Raw genomic sequence first — 23179 nt, 5'->3', positions numbered from 1 at the left:
AATGGTGCAATCTCAGCTCACTGCAAGCTCTGCCTCCAGGGTTCACACCATTCTCCTGCTTCAGCCTCCCGAGTAGCTGGGACTACAGGTGCCCGCCGCCATGCCTGGCTAATTTTTTTTTTTTTTTTTTTAGTAGAGATGGGGTTTCACCATGTTAGCCAGGATGGTCTCGATCTCCTGACCTAGTGATCTGCCTGCCTCGGCCTCCCACAGTGCTGGGATTACAGGCGTGAGTCACTGTACCCGGCCCCCAATATGTTGTCTTTTATCCCTCACTCCCCTCCCAACCTCTCCCCTGGCAGAGTCCCCACAGTCCATTAAATCTCTCTGTATGGTTTTGAATCTTCATAGCTTAGCTCCCACTTTTAAGTGAGAACATATGGTATTTGGTTTTCTATTCCTGAGTTACTTCACCTAGAATAATGTGAGGCCAAATCTTTTTGTGGACATACGTATTGGGAAGAAAAGTCTATGATCTGTCTGTCATTTATTCATTCATTTGTTCACTTCATAGACTTTTTTTTACCTTGTAGGTGTAAGGTGCTGTACTCAATGATAGAGTACAAAAACAGGTTAGGGTCTCTACTGTCAATGGGGTTCGAATTATAATAGGCAAGAAAGACAGGCTGGGTGCAGTGGCTCATGCCTGTAATCCCAGCACTTTGGGAGGCCAATGTGGGCAGATCACGAGATCAGGAGGTTGAGACCAGCCTGACCAAAATGGTGAAACCCGGTCTTTACTAAAAATACACAAAACAGTATCTGGGCGTGGTGGCACACGCCTGTAATCCCAGTTACTCAGGAGGTTGAGAGGCAGGAGAATCGCTTGAACCCGGGAGGTGGAGGTTGCAGTCAGCCGAGATCACCCCATTGCACTCCAGCCTGGGCAATAAATCGACACTCCTTAAAACAACAACAACAACAAAAAGAAAGACACAAACAAATCATTGCAAAATGGTGCAATAAGAAATATATTATGTCACACAGAGGCCAGCAGTCTCAATCCTGCCTTGCAGGGTCCAAGAAGCCTATGCTGAACAAGGAAGGTGAGTTCAGCCTAGAAGGATAAATAGTTGTATAGGCCCTTGTTTTATTGACAGTTTTGTTGTTTTGTTTTTTTTTTCCTCTGGGTGTGGTGAGCTTGGCAAGGTGTGATTTTTATATTTTCCTGTTCCTATCTCCATATTTTATCTCTCAGTTCAATCACCTGATGCATTGCAAAACAAAAAACAAAACAAAAAAATGTTGGAAGGGTTCATTGCCATGCTGTAACGACCACATTTTCGGCCAAGAGAACAAACTCAGAACGCGTGCTTGTTATATAGAGGAAATTGCTTCCAAAAATAACCATAAAATGGCCTATCTCCACCAGAACCACTACTGGAAAAAAATGTATGGTTTGATCAGTCTCAGAGAGTGCTCTGATTTATCTATGTGTCCAAGAAAATGAGAGATTTTGTCTCCTGGTCCCTAGGATAGTCAGCAAATGATGATAAGAGTAGGGGGCCTGGCCCTACAAAGTTCCATTTTTGAAGCTGTCACCCACAGGCAGAATCCTTCTGCCCGCTCTCTGCACCCTCCCTACCTGGGATGCACAAGCTTAGTATCTTGGTGGCAGAGTTTGTCTAAAATGCCTTACATGGGGATGAAGGAGAGAAGCATAAACATTTAAGAAAAAGGCCAAAGTCTTCCTCAGGAAAGCAGTGTGATGGCTTTCCTTCTTTCAACCTGTGCATGGCTGGGAGATTGAGGCCTTCCCCTCTCTTCAGCCTCTTTGCTGCCAGGAGCTCCGGCCAAGTCAAAAGCAAAGCACAGACTTGGAGAGCTGAGTGATGGCCCAGAAAAGCACGGGGTTATCTGATGCCTTCACACGGGCCCCTCACATGGACGGAGAAACTGGGTCTGCCAGGTCCATGCCTTTGGAGAGTTCTCTTGTCTCTGACCCTGTGGGTCACCCCACATGGTAGAAGGCAAAAATAGCTGCTGCTAACTCTCCCTGGCTCAGCAGTCAACTGAAAAAGAGACAACCTTGACTCTTCTAATTCACATCCAAATAAGTCAACAAATGCAACTGTTGCAAAACGGGAAAAAGAAAAAGTGCTGGTTCCTAAAGGGAAGAAGGAGGGAAGGATGGAAATTCCATGAGTGCCCTCTCTCAGCTTTGCACATCTGTCCTCTGCCCTCTCTTTCCAACCCAGGAGCTGTATATTCCATGAAGAGCCCTTCTCCCGTAAAAGGAGACTAGATGGGTAATGTCTTACTTGGGAGGCTGCCCCAACTGTGAAATGTGCATTTCATAAACTAGTAAATCTGACTTTCCATATTCCTACACTCTGACCCAGAGAAACGAAAGACTCCAGAAGAATCTGCTGGAGAGGGCCCTTCTCTGCAGAGGGACTCAGGATGCTGCCTTAGGGCTGAAGCCTTAGGGATGCACCTCCACCATAAGATGCTCTAGAAGCCAGGAGCAGGAAAAGTAGAGCAGCAAGGGGCAATCTTGAGTAAAACTATTTACCCAGACTAATTTCTCTTTCACTAAAGCCCTGGTTGGGGCTGCAACAGAAAGGGATGAACATTGCCCTGTAACTTGAATGCCTACCTTTGGCATAATGGCTCCCAGAGGGGTGAAGACTCCAAGATAAAAGCACAGGCGAAACCCCTCTGGGAATTCCACATGGAGTGGGAAGAGTTGGTAGATTCGGGAAGAATTTCCAAAAACGTGTTAACAGTGAGTACCTCTGAGACACAAGATTTTATGAAGTTTTCCTTTCCTTTTTATATTTTTCTTGATTGCTTGAACTTCTTGTTTATAATAAACCTAAACTATGTTATAACCAAGAAAGAAATAAAATACACGTATGACCGTGGTTTACTCCTCCCTCCAGAGACATAAGATAAAAATATGGGAATACTCTCATAATAGTCGAGGTAATGGGAGGAAGCAGTGGAGGAGAGATCCCTGTACAATTTCAGGAGAGATAAAGAGAATAGAAACCAGTTGACAAGTTGGAGAATCGGAATATGGAAGCCATATCCCAGCACAGTGGAGGAGGCGGAGGGGTGGAGTTGCAGAAAAGATAATTCATTATCTGGGGAAGAACTGGCCACTTGGTGGGGGGCATCTTCTCCTCATGCATCCCTGAGTTTGGAGGTGTGGCATCCATCACCAGGCAAAAATCAGAGTGCCCTTCTGTAGAGACAGACATTCTTTCTGAGAATCAGGGCTTCTAGATCCCTATGTAAGTGGCATCCTGGCCAGATTCCTCTGTCTGTTTAAGCCAAAGTGAAGCCCCGCCAGATGGTGACATGCTGCTGGGACAGTGCTGGAATGTGGTGAAGAGAACCGACTACACCTAGAGCACATGTCCCCTGCCTCATGACCCCCGTCCGGTAATCCAAGCTCAGCACCTGCCTCAATATTTATGAAAAGAACTCGTATATCAATAACTTCAGATTTATAATAACAGAAATAGTGTTTACTGGTTTTTAACCTTGAGAATCAGTCTCATAGGACACAGAAGACTAAATATGGTTATAGAAGAAAATGTGATATGATCAGCTTCCCAGTGTAAAAGCAAATTCCAGCTGTCAGAAAGTGAGAAAGGTATGGGGGGAAGAAGAGGAGCCCTCATGTCTTCATCTAATTGAGTTGAAAATCAAGAAATACTTTCTGAAATGGATGTAATATAAAAATATATTATTTTTATAAATATAAATATTTATAAATATTTTATAAAAATATATTATTTTTATATTACAGAGGTATTATATTATTCAGAGGTAATACACAGTAGGACAAAATAAGTGTCAAAATTAGGAAGAAGAAAAGAGAGAGGTTAAGGTAAGTTAAATCGCTAGCTTTCTGTAGGTATGAGTGACTTGATAATGTCTTAAGTTAGTAAGTCAAGAAATAGTATATACATTAGTTATCGTCAGGGAGGTAACTTCCAGAATTAAGAGCAGAAACCATTTGCCTTGGGGAACAGAAGCTATGCGCATGGGAAAGAATGGGGTGGGTGGTGACTATAGGTTTTCATTGTAATTTCTTCTGTTGATTTCTTTCCTTTTTTTTTTTTTTTTTTTTTTTGGACAGGGACTTGCTCTGTCACCCAGGCTGGAGTGCAGTGGTGCAATCTCAGCTCACTGCAGCTTCAACCTCCCAGGCCCAAGCAATCCTCCTGCCTTCGCCTCTTGAGTCACTGGTACCACAGGTGTGCACCACCACACCCAGCTAATCTTTGTATTTTTTGTAGAGATGGAAGTCTTACCATGTTGCCCAGGCTCGTCTTGAACTCCTGAGCTCAAGGGATCCTCCTGCCTTGGCCTCCCAAAGTTCTGAGATTACAGGTGTGACCCACACCCAGCCCCTTTTCTTTTCTTTCTTTTCATTATTATGTTTTTCTTCTTACAATGCTCATGATAAACACTAGGGGGAAATGACTGGAGAAAGGAGAGAGAGAGGAGAGAGAGCACCATCAAGAGAGTACTTCTAACCACAGATATTCGGTTCATACCAGCCAGCACAAGGTGTCAGATGGTATAAAATCAGTCTAATTGGTTGGTTGGTTTTTCTATCTCCTCTGAAAGAATTTGCCTCTCTAGCAGTTAGTGTTTTGGGTTGGGCCATGGCCTGCAACAGCCCCTAAGCACATTCAGGTGTGTGCCCTGGGCCCTCTCCCTGCCTCTCCTGGCCATTGCCTCTCAGCCTCCGCCCGCTCCTGCCTTTTACAGGCTCACCCAGCTTGGACCCACACCAGGCTCTGCATCCTGGCCTTGGCTCTCCTCATTTTGGCCGTCAACCTGGTCAACCCAAGATTGAGCCAGGGCTTCTAGGACCAAGGGGGCATAAGAGAATAAAGCATTCTTGTCTAGCATGGACAGCCCAGGAAATGGGCAACCCAAGAAAACCCACTGGCAAGGAAGACTGCCCAGGAACCAAGAATCACAGTGTATAGTGGATACAACATGGGCTTTGCAGTCAAGCCAAGTTGCTTAGATCCTAGATCTGCTGCTAATTGTGTCATCTTGGCCAGAATATTGAATTCCTCCGAGCTTCTTTTCCTTATCTGTAACATGAAGACAACATAATCTCCCACGTGGATTTATTGGGAGGATTAAATGAGAGCTTGTATATAAAAGTCCTTGCATACACCTGATTTGTGGTAGGTACATAATGTTAGGCCCCCTCTCACCTCATTTATCCTTTCTTCTTCCTTTTATGGTATGTATATGTAGGCATGAAGTGAAAAGCAATGAAATACTTTGCAGATAATCACATCTAAAGTTAGGTAGTGCTAGGATGAATAATACTGCTGCTTTGCTGTGAGTGTCTGTTATAGCTTGGGGTACAGACTCATTTTCCTTAGGAAAAAGTCCCTCTTCCAGGCAGCTTGCCTCTGGGATAGAGGAAGAACCTGGGATACATTAGGACTTCAGGCCATAAAATTTAAACATATTAGAATGCACAGGACCCTAGAGGGTTAGTCAGCAGTCAGCCATTATTTTTACAGAGGAGACCCAGAACTTGAGACCTAGAGAAGCTAAGTTGCCTGGTTTAATGTCACACACCAGATCTACTGAAGTCCCATCTGCTGCTACTCTGAAACGAAAGATACCTTGAGAAGGTTGTTGTGTTTCTGTGTCAAAAGAATATAAGTGACGCAACAAAGCATGGTCATAGCTATGACCAGTATGAAAAAAACATGCATGATAAAAAAACACTGAACCAAAAAGAGGACAGGTATTTTTAAAGGCTTTAAAAAGAAACCCGAATCTCTTAAAGTGATGCTGTAGTTAAATGCCACTATGTCTTAAGAGAAAATTCTGCGTAGGCGTCAATACCACTGACAGATGGTGAGTTTACACAAGAGTGTCTATTGAATGCAACAGACATTATGTATCCCAAACAGAAACAAGCAGAAATTATGTTGCACTGTGTGTTGAAGGTATGGCTAAGAATCCACAGCACAACTTACGTAAGAAAGTTAAATAATTACTAGTGTTTTCTTGCTGTAGCTGGTAAGTTAGTATATTTGTTCATGGAGTTGATTAGGATTGATGGGCTAAGAGGTCATTTGGATGTATCAGTATGACAGATATAGTATCAGGAAATGATCTATTTAGGGGTGCCAGGAGAGTCTTGATGGTTTGAGCAGACAGTAGACCAGTCAGTATCAGACAGGCTGTGATAGGTGACCTGTTAGTGTTAATTTCAGACTTATTAGAAAATGTAGTAAGGCAACATTTACAAGGACATAGAACTTCAGCCCATTCATTATTCACTAGCAATTGCTTAGCGCTAAAAGGTTAGAATTGGAAAATGTCAGGGATGTTGCAATTAGCACTGAGTATGGAATATGCTTCTGTGCTTTGAACTGCTGAAAGTACAATGATTTTCATGCCCCTCTTGAAACAGAACACCATATTCAGCTGTATTTCATGGAGTCTGGGGAGTAATCCATCGAGGGGGTTTAAAATTGGGAAGATATTTTGTTTTGTTGAGACAGAGTGCAGTGGCGCAATCTCAGCTCTCTGCAACCTCTGCCTCCCAGATTCAAGCGATTCTCCTGCCTTAGCCTCCCAAGTAGCTGGGATCACAAGCGTGTGCCACCATGCCCAGTTCATTTTTGTATTCTTAGTAAAGACAAGATTTCACCATGTTGGCCAGGCTGGTCTTGAACTCCTGACCTCAAGTCATCTGCCCGCCTCGGCCTCCCAAAGTGCTGGGATTACGTAAAGGCATGAACCACCACGCCTGGCCAGAAAGAGTTTTTTGAATTGTTGACATAAATTGACTTGCTCATTGATCCAAGAAAAAATTTCCATGCCCACTCACCAAAGACTAGGCCATCAGAAACAAACATTTGGAATATTTGTTTTGAAGTGTGTCCATGCGTGAGATACCTAGATGCTGTAGTTAAGAAATATAAGATGCAATGCATTCATTTCTAAAAAAATTACATCTGAGAAACTCATTTCGTGGAGAATTATCTGACCCACTTAAGTACACTGGAATGGGTTTCCAGAAATGAAAGTGATAGATGAAACTATATTCTTAAAATTGTCCATTTGAAGACGAGACTCCAAAAAAATTGTATTTCAAACTTAATGAAATAACATTGTTGAGTTTGCTTTCCTCAATTAATCTTGATAGGATAAAGGAAGCATTATAAATTGATATGCTTGAACTGTAGGGAAAAATAGTACTAAAAATTTAACATAACTATATTGAAGTCCCAGAAATCTAAAGGTGTAACTCTTCTAGAAATCCATGTCCACAACACAAAACAGAAGAAGAGACGTTGACATTTTGATCTAGAAACAGCAATGCCTGGTTTCCAGAGTTATATTAAAGAAGAAATGAATTATTTAAAAAGTATATTTATTAAGCGTTCCTTATTCTCTACTTGCATTTTATACATAGAAAATGCAGTCAATATTACGTGTATTTACATATAACCTGCTAACATTAAAATTCAATAAAAAAATAAATCTGGCTGAGTGTGGTGGCCCGTGACTATAATCCCAGCACTTTGGGAGGTTAAGGCAGGAGGATTGCTTGAGCCCAAGAGTTTGAGACCAGCCTGGATGACATGACAAGGCCCCATCTCTATAAAATATTTTAAAAATTAGTTGAGCATGGTGGTACATGCCTGTGGTCCCAGCTACTCGGGAGGCTAAGGTGGGAGGATTGCTTGAGCCCAGGAGTTCGAGGCTGCAGTGAGCTATGATGGTGCCAGTGCACTCCAGCCTGCATGACAGAGTGAGATTCTGTCTCAAAATAATAATAATAATAATAATAATAATAAAAAAGAATAAAGTGTATTCTTCTTCTTTGCTCATTTCTGTTATCTGCCTTGCTGTGTAGCCATGTGACTTTCAATCCCTGGCCTGACAGTCCGTGAACTTGAGGGAAGATTTGTTTCTGCACATCATGTGGCTGCTGCTGGAGGCTGCATATCTGAGCTCAGGAGCAGAACACCACTTGGCCTGGGCAGAAACCCAGAGCATTGCCACAGAGAGGGCAAGCGTCCAGGGACTGATCACATGAAGCTTCATCTGCAATACTGTGTGGCACAGCCATGCGAGAGACACAGTTAACTACTAACAGTGTTCCGTTTCCAGATGCCTGGCCTTGAAGCCAGAACTGATCATCAACCCCTTTGTACTGAGCCAGCCTGGAATGGAAGAGTATTTTCTTGAATGAGACGTGGAGGCCCCCAGAGGGAGATACTTGACTTCCTCGGACAAGTAGGGGCCTATGTGATTGATTGAAACCATAAAAGACAGACTCATTCATATTTTTGTTTTTAATTGACCTCAGGTGCATAGAATTAGATTAATTATAACTCTCGATTTGTAACACACTCTCATCATGGCCTTCTTTAAGTGTGTGAGTGACTGCATTTGTTTAATTATTCAAAGAGATGAATGCATTCAAAGTCCAAATTTTATACTGAAGAATACTGTGCACCACAGTGAACCCTACTCATATGAGATCTAAAAGAAGCTTGCAGAATGGACAACCAATATTTATTGAGCATCTATTTGACCCCAGGTCCTATGCCGGGCCCTTTGCAAACATTCTGTATTTGATTCTCCCAAAATTGTCCCTGGGTAACTGCTTCTTATCCTCCCTGCCTCTCTCCCTTCTGCTCCTATAAACTGGCTGGTCAGAAATAGAATTGCTGTGAGCGACAAGAACATTTCAGTGCAATATTCTCAGGTGGTTGGGTGGTTTGATATTGGGTGACTTTCAATTTTCACAGCTGAACTTTAAAATCTCATTAAAACAGCTTTTTGTTGATGTTTGCTGAGTTTACATCAGCAGTGATTCAGCAAATAAGCAGACACAGCAGATTGCCCGTCTTGGCAGGTCTAATAAGAGACCTACAAAAAATGTGATTGCAAAGGAAAAACGTGATTTCAGAACTAAAGCCTAGTGAACCCCTTGGTAAGAATTGTCTTCTATAAATCCCAATCGATCTTTACATATGAGTGACTTTGAAAGAAAAAGAAGTCTTTGTCTTCTCCCCCATCATTGGACATATTTGTATTGGCAGAAGTGTTGAATGGGTGATTGCTAAGGAGTTTGGAAATCTCTATTAGTGTCTGATGCAACCTGGTGTCCTGAAAAACATTAAATTTTTTTAAATTCTGAGCATGAAAAGAATCCCCCTTAGATTAGAGCAGCTGTAAAGATCCCAGTTGGCCCTTCCCTAGGGTTTTAAAGTTTTTCTTAGCATCTGGCTGGAAGAATCATGAGGAAATACTAAAATGGCTTGATATTACAGGTTCACCTGTGGGCAAAGGACTGTGCTTGGTGCTGTGGCTGAATCAGACAGGCCTCTCCTTCAAGTTGCCCACAGTCTCATGATGGAAATAGGACAGGTCTCCAAAAATTGGAATTCAAGGTGGAAACAAATAAGGGCCATAAAAAGCACAAGGCAGGGCCAAGACTTGCATAAGGAGCTGCAGATCCATGTGATCTTTCAGATGAGAGTTGCTAGTTTGGAACCAGGTTGCAAAGGTTCTCTGGGACAGTGAAAGACAGAGGATGGGGAAGCCGTGGTGGGTGGAGATGAGAAGATGGCAGTGAGAACACAGCAAGAAGACTTCCTTATGTTTGAGCTGCTGTGGGAAGAGTGAAGATGAGGAAGAATTACAAAGGCAGCAAGGCCTCATACTGCTGTGCCCTCCTCCCCACTGAGTCCCTCTGTTGACACCTGCTGGCCCGGATTCTCAGCACTCTCGCACTATGGGCTTGGTGTGCAGGGACCCTACCTCGGAGGGGCCCCACTCTTACCTGTCTTCCTCCTTTTCCCCTCTCTATGGTTCCTCCATAGGGTCCAGGTCTCTGCCTAGTAAGGGCTAAATTACTAACTTACTGATAGGATGAAATTAGTAATGACTCTGTGTTCGTTTCTTAGAGGTCAATCTCTAAGAATGGCAATCTCACTCCACACTGAGCCAAAAGGAAGATATTTGAGGACTTGGATTTGTAAGTTCTTAGAAGCACCTCTAAACTCTAAACTCACCCTGCCCAGCCTCCTACCATTCTATCAAAGCTCCCTAAATCATCTCTGACAGGCAGACAGGCCTGGGTCTTGGCGGCCCCCAGCCCTGCCTGCCTGGGGAAGACTTGGGGACCAAGCCCATGCACATCTTTATTCCAGGTCTCTGCTTGGTAGCAGTTAAGGGGGTTAGGCAGAAGCTGGTCTGAATTACAGGCACAAAGCCCCTCTTCAGCCCTGGGGCAGCAGGGAGGCCTGGGTTCGGGGAGACCTTGCTTAGGGTGGGGATGAGAACAAGCTGCTACTCAGCTGTGGGCTGTTTATGTCAGGGACACAGCAGTCCACGCCAGCCGCCCGCGGTCTGCCTGGGTCTGTGGCCGGGAAGCTGCCGACGGGCCGGGGCATTGGATAATGTGGGCATTCATGCACTCCGGCAGCTCCCTGCAGCATTCCTGGGGCAGAGGGGATTGAATTCTGAACTAGGAGTGCAGACAGCCCAGGGGTGCAAGCAGCCCTTTGCTACAAGTGCATTGCCACTGTCTTCGGGGGTTCCTCTGCAGGATAGAGGGCGGGGGCTACTGTCAGCTTGGACAGTTGAGACATCAGTTCAGGGTAATATGTGAACTTTTGTTGCCTGCCTTGCCTAAGTCTGTAATAAGACTAGTTAAACATTGCTAGAATTTCCAAATCCTCTTCGTGACTTTCCCCCAGTGGGCTGCCTGCTAAGAAAGAATAGACAGACTCAATGCCCTCGAATCCGTTTGGACTGAGTTCAACCTTCCTCTGGTACAGAAAAGCTGGGTCAGTCATTCTCTCTGTGATCTACTGATAAGAGTCCTGGATGGGGAATTCGAAGGCCATGGGTCTATTCCCAGCCTTGCCACTGTGAATGTGACCTCGAGCAGTTATGTAACTGTTCTGGCCTTCTGTTTCCTCACCTTAAAAATGGACATAATAGCAGCTGTCCTACCCCCCTTCCAGGATGGTTGTAAGGATGAAATGAGAAAGCAATCATAAATCATGTCATACACAAGAGGCCAGTAAGTCCTCAAGGCTAGATGTTGGCAAACTTTTATGCAAAGGTCCAGGTAGTAAATTATTTGAGGCTTTTTGCACTGCATCAGGCCAGGCCTCTGTTGCATATTCCTGTCTGTGTGTTTTACAACCCTTGAAAAATGTAAAACGAATTCTCAGCTCTTGGGTCACACAAAAACAGGCCACAGGCTGGATTTGGCACACAGGTTCTAGTTTGCCAGCCTCTACTCAGAGCAAATCAGAGGTGAGGACTGGAGGTAGGGTCAGCAGTTGTGATAAGTCTAAATCTAAATAAACATTTAAAATACATAATATATGAATCATACATAAATAGAAAGGAATATATATATATACATGTTTTTTCTGACTTGTGGCCCCACTCATGTAATTATTTGAACCCCAGCCCATGGGCCATCTTGTTTGAGTACTCCTAGACTATTTTGCCATTCACCGAATTCTTCATTGCCTCGCCTAACCAAATGAACAATCATCCAGAGGTGGCTCAGAGTCTGCCTGGATCCCTCCTGGGCAAAACAGCATCTACTCTGACTTGCTTAGTAGTCTTAAAACTAGAGGCCAGCCTTCAGCCTCAGCTTGGCTGGTTGTCACTCCTAAGAGGTTCATTGGGGCCTTATAGAAATGAAACCATGGGCAGACAATCTTGCCTACCTGGGCAGTGCTGCCTGGGCATAGCTCCTGCATGGCCTCCTTCTCAGGGACAAGGATCTTCCTTTGGGGGTCACTACTGCCCATGTAAAAACCAATTCATGTTACCGGTGACAATGAGCATTCCGACAGTACTTTGTTGACTGTGTGTTTAAACTGTTATTATTCCTCCCATAACACCCTAATGAGATAAGTTGGCATTATCACTGCCATTTGCAAACAGGGGAATTGTGGTGACAGATATTTAAACAATGTACTCAAGACACTAAAGTCAACTTTTCTGATGAGGTGGACCCATGTTTCTGGTTTCTCATCTCTCCCATGAGATCCCTTTTCCCCTTTGCATGTCTCTTTCTCCTTTTCCCAGCGTCACTCTTCAATTTAAGATATCAGAGGAACCACAGAATGAAGCCCTTAATGAGAACAGCTGATAACAAAGAATGTTTATTTATTTCTCTTCCCTTCCAAAGGAATTCCAAAGAAAAATGGCAGGTCAGTAACACTTATCTACAGTAACGAAAGCAGCTAGATTTCAGATATACCCATACAAGAGGAAGTGCTGACCTAATCCATCTTACTTTTGTTGACAAGTGTGGAAATATGATGAAATAAATGCAACACTTTAGAATCAAGGTCTTAGCTAGAAACACCCAGTATCCTCCTTTGACAGAAGGTATATGGAGAGACAGAAAGGGTATGAGCGTTTCAAGGAGATGGCTGATTCTCAGAGCTGAGGTTGGTGCTCCAGTCTCTGACTTTGAGTTCAGTCCATCTTATTTATTTATTTATTTTTTGAAACGGAGTCTTGCTCTGTTGCCCAGGCTGGAGTGCAGTGGCGTGATCTCAGCTCACTGCAACCTCTGCTTCCTGGGTTCCAGCAATTCTTCTGCCTCAGCCTCCTGAGTAACTGGGATTACAGGCGCTCACCACCACGCCCGGCTAATTTTTGTATTTTTAGTAGAGACAGGATTTCATCATGTTGGTCAGGATGGTCTGGAACTCCTGACCTCGTGATCCACCTGCTTCAGCCTCCCAAAGTGCTGGAACTACAGGAATGAGCCACGGTGCCCGGCTGTCCAGTCCATCTTCTATGACACCCTGCTGTTGCCCAGGTTGTCAGTACCTTGCTGACCACATCCCTACACAGCTGCACGTCAGGCCTGTAATTTCATTCTTATAATCTCTAACAGTCTTGTCCCTGTCAAGATGAGGATCTCTGTCATTTCTAATTCAGTCTAACGTTTTCTTTCTGGATGATTATTTCATTTTGTTAGCACATTAGGCTAAAAGTTCAAGGCTGCTGTTTCAGCACAGCACAGAGGACGACTCTATCTCACAGAGGAAGGCACCAGTCCTCCAACACAGACCACACCTCCAAACATGACCCAAGGAGCTTACAAATGCCTGGCCCTGTTCACAGGACGGACAGAGCAGACAGCTCAGGGTCTGTCTAGCATCCCTTCTGGGCAAAACGGCAAGTCCCCATCATGAAGACAGTGGTCATCTGCACTATTTTTACAGATGAAGGGAAATGCTTTAGAAGCAAAAACTTAGCCAGGAGCAGTGTGTGGCAACCATTAGGCACATAATAAAGGTTGATTAAATGAATGAAAACCCTTCTACGAAGATTTTTGAGGTGAAGCTTTTTAGAAGAGGAATTGGACATGCTAATGAACTTAAAAGATAAATGGCTTCTCTGGGAACACTGTATAAACATCAATTTCTTAGTAAAAGTGTGATAAAGAGAGAAGATGGATAGCCGTGTCTCCCACTCTGAAACTATGGCGAGCCAGAGATGAAAAATTCTTACCCTCCAATCTTGGTTTCATTAAACTACAGGCATCTGTCATTGTGTTATATTTTGCAACTTTGTTCTTTTACTAGACTTTGGGTTGATTTATGCCTGACAGTGTACAAGAGATATGTCTTCATCTCATCACAAAGTCAACTTCTAGTGACCCCTGAAAAGCTTTTCCAGTGACCACTAGTCATGGGGTGCGGATTTTTCTTAGTTTTAGTTTGAACACTGGACGCTCTTGATCTTGCCCTTAGACTTTGGGGAGGGGCATGTCCTACTGTCTTGAGGCTGTGGCCCTTGGTGTGGGGCCTCCTGAGCAGCCCAGACTATCAGCTTCATGGGAACCCTGGGGAAAATGCTGATTTTATTCTTCCTACTTTATAATCTGTTACTCCTGCAGGGAGGTCAGGAAAAATCAGATTTAGGAATGAATGTAGTTTGTCACAACATCCATGACTCCCACTAACTTCAGGATACAAGCCAGTCTTATTGGTATGGCAGATACGGTCCTCCATGATTTGGTCTCAACCTCCCTTTACAGTCCTGATCTTCCATCCCTCTCCTCCAGGCCCCATCAGCCTCTGTGAACAGCTTCTCCCTTCCCTGGTGTACCAAGCTCTTCTTTTACCTTTGTGCCTTTGCCTGTGCCCAGAAGGCCCTTTGTCCTTTTTGTGACTTGGTGAAATACTCACGCTTCAAGACCCCGCTCAAATAGTTGTCCGTGAAGCCTTTCTGGATTCACACAGGCTGCCATTTCTTTCCACTGTTCTTTCTTCATGCCTTGTGCAAACTTTTCTGATGATACATAGGACTCTCCAAAAGTTACCTGTTTATGAGTTTATCTCCTGTACCAGTCTGTGAGCTCCTGATATGCAGGGGTGGTAACTACTCATTGTTACCTCCTGAGCCTAGCCTTTTGCCTGGCCATAGTCATCTCTAAGAAATGTTGAGACAATGGAGAAATGACCTGAAACTAGATATTGGAAGCCTTTGATATCCCAGCAAAATGATTCAATGCTATCTTCAGTGATATCCATTGTGGGGTATTCATAATGATCCACTGGCCGTCAGGGAGAAAGTATTAGAACTACTATTTATGGTTTGTCAAAAATTAACAATGAAAGTAAGCTTTTCTAATATTTTCTATAAACTGACCGTAGCACACATATTTAATTTATAAATAAATACATATATTGGCTGGGTGCAGTGGCTCACGCCTGTAATCACGGCACTTTGGGAGGCCAAAGCAGGTGGATCACCAGGTCAGGAGTTCAAGACCAGCCTGGCCAATATAGTGAAACCCCGTCTTTACTAAAAAATACAAAAATTAGCTGGGTATGGTGGTGGGCACCTGTAGTCCCAGCTACTTGAGAGGCTGGGGCAGGAGAATCGCTGGAACCCAGGAGGCAGAGGTTGCAGTGAGCCGAGATCACTCCACTGCACTCCAGCCTAAGCAACAGAGCAAGACTCTGTCTTAAACACACAAACAAACAAAACACATGACATTAAGAACAGGAGGCCCCTTTGAGAATTGTAGGCTGCTGTTATAAGTAAGGGGAAGCCACTGAAAGACACTGAACAGGGGAAAAACATGAAAAAAACCCAAGTGTTCAGGAGAATCGGTCTTATAGACTAGATGGAGATAAGAGTCACCAGTCAATGGGCAAGGCTCTGACAGGGCCATACACAAGAGATAAAAGACTAGACAAGAAGAGGAGTGATAGAAATGGGGGGAAAAGAAGATCTACTGAAGAATGATCATCATTATCTTTATTTGCATCGTTCCATCAGTGGAGCTGGGTCACACATTGTCACAGTAAGGAGAAGGAGAAAGAGCCACATGGACACTCTAAATGCAGTCACAGAATGCGACCCCAGGCTGAACTCAAAGGAGAACATGGAATACTTTGTCCCAGGCTTAGAGTCTGTAAGTGAGACTTTCAAAAAATGGTTTTCTCCACTGGTTTAAAGGGGCAACAAATAAAGGCCACTCCTCGGGCCTGTCCAATCCCAGATTGGGGCTTCTCAGTAAAGACTATTTATAGCTCAGATTGTTGCAGCAAGGTTATGCAACTGCTACGTGGGGCAGGCAGGACAGCAGTCCCGAGCCCTTGCCAGGTGAGTGACCGTCTGACCGTCTTCTGGCTGCTTCCTGTTGGCTTAGGAGACAACAGAAGAAGGTGGATTTGTTTGTCCATTGAGCAACCTGCCGTTGCCCTGCTTGTGCCCACCTGTCTCCCTTTAAACATTAACAATCTGTTAAAACATTTGGGTTTTGTGCCCAAGGCCAAGGGGATCCCAAGAGAAAGAGGAACAGAAAAGGGGAGGAGGAGGAGAGAAGGGAGGGGGGAGGGAGGGCATCAACAATTTATTCATTCAACAAACATTTCTAAGTGTCCATGGTGACCCAGACATCATGGGAACCTTGGGGTTCCAGAGTTGAGTAGAACACGACTCCCATCCTTAGGGATTCACCACCCAGTAGAGGAGAAAGACGTCTAGACAGAAGACAAAAGGGAAGGAAAAGCTCGATGCTGTGCCTTCAGCTCAGCTTCTCCATTTTTTGGAGAAGGGTTAATGGGGGAAGCAGAGAGAGAGATGAGAGATCAAAGTTTCCAGGGCCTTTGTCTCCAGAGCAAAGGGTCTCAAACCTTAGTGAGCAAAAACTGATCCAGAAGACTTGTTGGAGGCATAGCTTCCAGTTCAGCAAGCCTATTTCAGCAGATTGGAGGTGGGCCCAGGGCTCTGCATTTTCCCAGCTCTCTGGGGGATCCAGGTGCAGGTAGTCCGTGATCACAAGGGGATGCCACTCTTCCAAAGCAGGCCTGGAAAACCAGAACTGGCAACTTTCTGGTCCCAGAGCTGCCAGCCATGGGGCGGGTCCACCAGAGACTGATGGAGGAACGAGGAAGAAGAAAGGGAAAGGAACAGGGAACCTCAGAGAGGATTAGAGTGGAAAATGGAAAAAGAGAAAATCCAAGGTGTGCAAAAGAGAAAAGGGATGCCTCTCTAAGAAGGCCAGCGAGATTAGCGGAGGTGCTAGGGCCGCTCAGGCTGGCTGACGTCCATGTGTTAGCCATGATTTTTGGTCTTTCAAACTTGAGGACCTGCCTAAGCAAGCACAGAGCAAAAAACAGAAAGTTGACTTTGGTAGATGCTTGGGCATCAATATCACGTGGAACCAGCTTTTTCTTTGATACCTTTTGCGTTTCTTGCAGATCCCGTGTCTGCAGCACGTGCTGATCGCCAAGGGTGAGGCTGGATGAAGCCAGAGGCTATGGAAAGGAGACTGTTTCAGAGGACTTGACACCATCTTCAGTAATTTCTCTGGTTCTTGGCAGCTCCATTTGGCTGTGTCCCTACCCTGCACAACCCTCCCATGCAGTCTACTCCAGGGCAGCGTCCAGCTGGTCACCTGAGAGGGCAGCGGTGCACCAGTCTCCATGAAGGTTGAGCTCGGATGGCCAACAGCAATTTTCACCCTGTGGTCTACAGCTCTTCATCCTGATTGCATGGAGACTGGTCTCTCTCTTCAGCTGGATTGAGGCCACCATCTGAGCCCCCGGGGTACGTTTTGTCTGACCCTGGCACCATTCGGTTCTTCTACAGCATCAGGTACGATGTTCCTAGTTATCTCAACCGCATTCCTAAGGCGCGCTTCCTCTCCTCCGCTCGTTTCCAAATGGACATCTCCTCCCTCATTCTTTTTCTTTAAAAAAAAAAAAAAAATTATAATATAAATATATATTAAAAATAGAGACGGAGTCTTGTTATGTTATCCAGACTGGTCTCGATCCGCTTGGCTCACGTAATCCTCACACCTCAGCCTCCCTAAGCGTTAGGATTACAGGCATGAGCCACCTCACCCGGCCTCCTCCCTCATTCTTTAAGCGCCTGCTCTAGCATTACCTTCCCTGTGAATTCTTTCTTTCTTTTTTCCCATTTGGAATCCTTTATTTTATTTTATTTTATTGACAAATAATAATTGCACAGATGTGTGGGGTGCACAGTGATCTTTTGATACATAGAAGGTATGGTGATCAGATCGGGGTAATTAGCATATCTGTCACATCAAACATTATCGTTTCTTTGTGTTAGAAACTTTCAAGATCCTCCTTCTAGCTCTTCGAAAGTATATGTTCCTATTAACTGCAGTCATCCTACAGTGCTATAGAACAATAGCCTTTATACCTCCTATCCAGCTGTAATTTTGTATCATTTAGCAAATCTCCCTGTTCTTTATCCCATCTTCCCTTTTCCCATTTGAAGTTTTTATCACGTGGTACTGGCACTCGGTTCGGGTATGCGCCACCCATTTTACTACAGGTTCCAGGGATCTAGTCTCATGGAGGTCACTGGGGCAGAATGATTAGGAACTCAGGCTAAACTAATTCAGAATCTCAGCACTGTCACCTGTCAGCTGTGTGACCTCAGGCAAGCTACTTCATCGTCCTCGTCTCCGTTTCCTTACCTATAAAATGGACTAACAATTGTACTTACTATTAAGGTTCAATGTAGTTACTATTAAGGTTATAACTTGGTCCAGCACCTGAAACATTGTAGCTCTCAATAAATGTTTGTTCTTCTCGTTATACATATTTATATCCTTACTTTAATCTCTGTGGATTTAGTACAGAGTGGATGCTCAGTCATGTTTATGGGATTAGCAATTAAGATACGTACCTGTATCACTGCATCTGTCCATTAGTATATTTTAAGAAGGAATGGGCAATTCAATATAGATCATAGATCAATATTTTATGGTGTTTCCTTTATGCGAGGATTGGTTCAGAGTGGGATTATCTACCCGAGCTTGGGCAGTCCATCAGTCGCTCTTCTTTTGTGTCTGCTGCTTCAGAGTGCCTTTCTCACTTCGGTTCCCATCCTTATATTTGCTGCCCTGTTTCTGAAGGAGCAAATCAGAAAATGGTGGCTTTTTAAAAGGACCTTACACTGAGCCTGAGTTGTCTAGAGGAAAACAGCAAAAGAATTCTATCAAGCCTGGTATAATCTGAATTTCCCCTTTCCCCCTATCAGTTTCCACCGTGTGAAATGAGGTGGGAGGAACGAAACACACTCCGCAGTCCCTGATAATTGCAGTGGTCTGTGATCTTTTTTGTCCGTGGGGGCACTTTTAGCTCAGCAAGGTAAAGCAACATTAGCAAACACACACAATGTAATGACTAGTTCTGGCTCTCTGATAAGGATACTCTCGAAAAGAAAACAGGTGCAACCTCTACCGTTTGCCCGATTTGCTGCTTGTCTTTGCACTTGCCTGGAATTACTAGAGGCTGTTTGCCTGGCTGAGATGAATGTCTAGAAACCTGGTTTCCGCCCCTTTGAGTTCAGAAATTTTGAGAAAAGATAACAAGGGCGGACTGAGCTCAGAAGGAACTAAGCTTTTCTTAGAGATTTTAGTCAAATAATAGAAGGTTAAACATGAAGAGGAAATGATTGGGAAAATATGTGAAAAACCAGTAGCAAATCATGTACTGCCTTCCAGGAGATCTGGCTACAAATCCCTGCCTTTACCATGGAGGGTAGGTTGTGGGGGGCGGACTTCAGCCTGCTCCTCAGCCCTGTCCTGTCCCTGAGACAAGGAGTGCCCCTGGCACCGCAGTGGGATCTCTGCCCTGCCAGCAGGCGGGGCCCGGGCACAGTCCTTTGCCCCGTCTCTTCCTCCCTCTACTATTCAATGTGGCTTACTTTGAATCCATTCTTCCTGTCAGGCCTCATCCTCATTAAATCTATGCTCCTTTAGAAAAGCATTTTAAAAAAAATCACGTATGCCTTGTATTAGTCTATTTTGCATTGCTATAAAGAAATACCCAGGACTGGGTAATTCATATAGAAAAGAGGCTTTTTGTGACTCATAGTTCTTCAGACTGTGCAAGAAGCACGGTGCCTGCATCGGTTTTGGAGGAGGCCTCCGGAACCTTTTCCTAATGGCAGAAAGTGAAGAGGGAGCAGACGTGTCACACGGTGAGAGTGGGAGCAAGAGAGAGAGGGAGGAGGTGCCAGGTTCTTGTTAACGATCAAATATCAATAACTAATAGAGTGAGAACTCACTCATCACCAAGGCAACCAAGCCATTCATGAGGGGTCCACCCCCATAATCCAAACACCTCCTGCTAGGCCCCACCTCCAACATTGGGGGGTCACATGTCACCATAAGATTTGAAGGGGACAAACCTCCAAAGCATATCATATCTCTTCCCCCAAAGAGATTATACTTGGCAGCCACTTGCCTAGGCCCGTCCCACCATCCCCAGCCAGCCAGTGCCAGCTCTGGCTCCTACCTCTTCCCACTGCTCTTGATTGACGGCTGGCAATTGGTGGCATGCTTTCCTGTGTCTTAATGTCAAATTTGGAGACACTACAGTAAAAGACAGTCCCTAAATGAACCATTCTTCCTGTCAGGCCTCATCCTCATTACATCTACGCTCCTTTAGAAAAGCATTTTTAAAACATTTACATATGCCTTGTACTAGTCTATTTTGCATTGCTATAAAGAAATACCCAGGACTGGGTAATTCATATAGAAAAGAGGCTTATGGTGGCTCATGGTTCTTCGGACTGTGCAAGAAGCACGGTGCCAGCATCTGTTTTGGAGGAGGCCTCCGGAAGCTTTTCCTAATGGCAGAAAGTGAAGAGGGCGCAGATGTGTCTCCTGCTCCCTGAGACCTCCCCTCAATGAATGTTTCCTGGGCATCATCTATCAGCCGTTAGGCACTACTGGAGGCCCCTAGGTAGAAAGGGCCCTGGGATCCAGGGGAAGAAGCAACTAGCTTAGCCCTGGGGAGCTGGGGAGGGTTTTGCAGGTCGAGAAAGGAAAGAAGGGCAACCAGGAACAGAATGCAGGGTGTGTACGTTGAGGGGTGAGAAGCGGAGGAAGCGCAACCTGTTCAGGAAATGGGGGGCAGTTCCAAGGAGCTGGAACACAGCATGCAGGGAAAGTGATGGGGGGTGACGTTGTGAAGGGATGTAAGGGCATTTGGACTTGCCCCTGTTGGCGATGGGATAATCATCAGGTACCTCAGCAAGGAGCTGTAAAACAAGAGTTTTAGGTCTTCCCATTTAAATGAACCTGTTCACTCAGCACCCTAGGGGTATTCAAGTAATTAGAAATGAACCTTGAGAAGGGATGGTGGGGAAAACACCCCCAGGGCAAGCAGTAGGTGTGCTTTCAACCGGTGGAAACTGTTGTAGAAAGTGGGATCCAATTATCCCAAATCTTCACCTTTCTGGAACCAACTGACAGACACCTTGCAGGAAACAAGCTTGTTTTATTGCACTTCTAGAATACGATTGACTTGGCTACCTCCAACTCCTGTCATATTCCACATTTACTTTATGCACATATATTTACATATTCACCATATTTACATATTTATTATATGATAAATAGTAGTAAAGTGCTTTGTAAAACACAGAGTGCTCTACAAACAGATTGATAATTTGTATTGTAGCTTTCCCTGGGTGTGCTGAGAAGCTCTAGCCAGAATACATATTGCTCAGATACCCTCCTCTGAGAAAGTTGCTCTCTTCAACTTTACTATAAAGCAGAAATATGGAAGTAAGAAGAGATGGGCATAGACAATCACATCAGCCAACTCCAATTTCGTGACCAATATTGTGATTGTTACAAATTATAACCCCAAGGCAGTGAAGATAAAGTGTGTTTTGTGGAAGCAGGACTTTTGCCTGGGGGTGGTAGCTCACACCTGTAATCCTAGCATTTTGGGAGGCCAATGCGGGGGGGATTACTTGAGGTCAGGAGTTCAAGACCAGACTGGTCAACATGGTGAAGCCCCATCTCTACTAAAAATACAAAAATTAGCCTGATGTGGTGGTGAGTGCCAGTAATCCCAGCTACATGGGAGGCTGAGGCAGAAGACTCACTTGAACCCAAGAAGTGAAAGTTGCAGTGAGCCGAGATCACGCCACTGCACTCCAACCTGGGTGACAGAGCAAGATTCTGTCTCTAAATAAATAAATAAATAAAAGCAGGACTTTGGAGGGCCTTTCATATACTGAGAATTCAATGGTCACCGAGAAATCAAAGAAGGTTATTTGAATCCGGCCTTTCTCAAGGTTGATTTGACCAGCAAATCTCCTATTTCCTGGTCCACATTGCCTGGAGGCCCTCCAAGAAATAGTCTTTGTCCTATATTTCAAAAGGAAAATGTTCTTTTCTGGGGGAAGCTGTAGGTAACCTGTAATGTGGGAACTAGTCCAAGAGGCAGCACCAGAAGCTGCAGTCTCAGAAAGCCAGCAGCTCCCGTCTCTGCAGTCGATTCTTATCCTGTAGCCTTGGGTCTGATCTGAGAGGCTTCCTCTGAAGTTCTTAGCTAAGACCTGCCCTACTTCCCACCTGCCTCGTTCCACATGACCATCTTTTTACTATCAGCCCTGACTCGTAGCCTTACCCTACCTCCCTAGTATTCCCTTTGCTTGATATTTGTAACCCTGACCTGGGGCTAATTGTAAGAACTCAGGGAGAAGGACCCAAGGCTACCTTGATAATAATTCTCTCATTGATGTAACACCAGCTTATGAAATATCACTATTCTATTCTATTCTATTCTATTCTATTCTATTCTATTCATTTTATTTTTGAGACAGAGTCTCACCCTGTTGCCTAGGCTGGAAGTACAGTGGCGTGATCTCGGCTCACTGCAACGTCCATCTCCTGGGTTCAAGCAATTCTCCTGCCTCAGCCTCTCGAATAGCTGGGATTACAGGCACCCGCCACCACGCCAGGCTAACTTTGTATTTTTAATAGAGATGTTGCCCAGGCTGGTCTCAAACTCCTGAGTTCAAGTGATCCGCCCGCCTCAGCCTCCCAAAGTGCTGGGATTATAGGCATGAGCCACTGCATCCAACCCACTTTCTTCACATTTTTAAGTTGTTGTTTGTTTCTATTGTGGAAGGAAGGTTCTTTTGGGACTCCTTTTATTCTATGATCTGTGTCTCATAGTCAGTAATTCTTTTCTTAATTTTATGCGTGCTGCTTAGGGTATAATCTGGTTTTCAATCTTCATATCGTGTCTGTCTTGTTTTCACCTCTGATGCTTTTGGTTGTCTGCATTTGAAGGCAAGGAGAAACCTTCATTTGTTTTTGCTTTCGCATTTATGATTAATAACATGTGATTCTTTCTTTCGTATGGTGCTGTCAGAATCACCTGCACAGAGTGCTCTTCACAGGTGGTTGTGGCGCAGAAAGCAGCACTGAACAGGAGCGCTTTCCTCTTTGTACTGGGGAGAGCTAGGTTTTCCTGGTCTGGCCCCTTTGGGGGTTTGGTTCCTAGGCTTCTGACTCTCAAGACACTCCTGAGTTCTCTTTGTAAAGCAAAAAGACAGCTGATTTCTGAAATCACATGCTACAATTTAAATAATTCAGTCCGAAACTGCGTTTGAATAAGAAACCATCCTCCAGCTTCAAGCTTTCCCTTCATTAGCGTTAGTTTTTATTCAAGTTAAAAATGTCCTCCTGGCTTCCCCTCCCTCTACTAGAATTCTTTGTCACTTTCAAAAGCCCCATTTTACTTGTTGTTTGTTTGTTTGCTTGTTTTATTTTGTTTTGTTTAGAGACGGAGTCTTGCTCTGTCACTCAGGCTGGAGTGCAGTGGAGCCATCTCAACTCACTGCAACCTCCGTCTCCCCA

General features: G+C 44.5%; 1 long non-coding RNA gene across 1 annotated transcript in view; it reads left to right on the top strand.

The window, feature by feature from the left end:
• Positions 1 to 23179, top strand: part of LOC103215354 (uncharacterized) — a 223074-nt gene that overhangs the window by 136310 nt on the left and 63585 nt on the right. The window contains exon 3 of the long non-coding RNA XR_012093818.1: positions 16731 to 17127. This is a non-coding gene — a long non-coding RNA (uncharacterized lncRNA). The remainder of the gene's footprint in view (positions 1 to 16730; positions 17128 to 23179) is intronic.

The sequence above is a fragment of the Chlorocebus sabaeus genome, chromosome 8 (assembly GCF_047675955.1).
Source record: "Chlorocebus sabaeus isolate Y175 chromosome 8, mChlSab1.0.hap1, whole genome shotgun sequence".
In the NCBI taxonomy this organism is placed as follows: Eukaryota; Metazoa; Chordata; class Mammalia; order Primates; family Cercopithecidae; genus Chlorocebus; species Chlorocebus sabaeus.
Note: the sequence above shows the minus strand (reverse complement) of the source record. Positions and strands in the feature narration are given on the sequence as shown.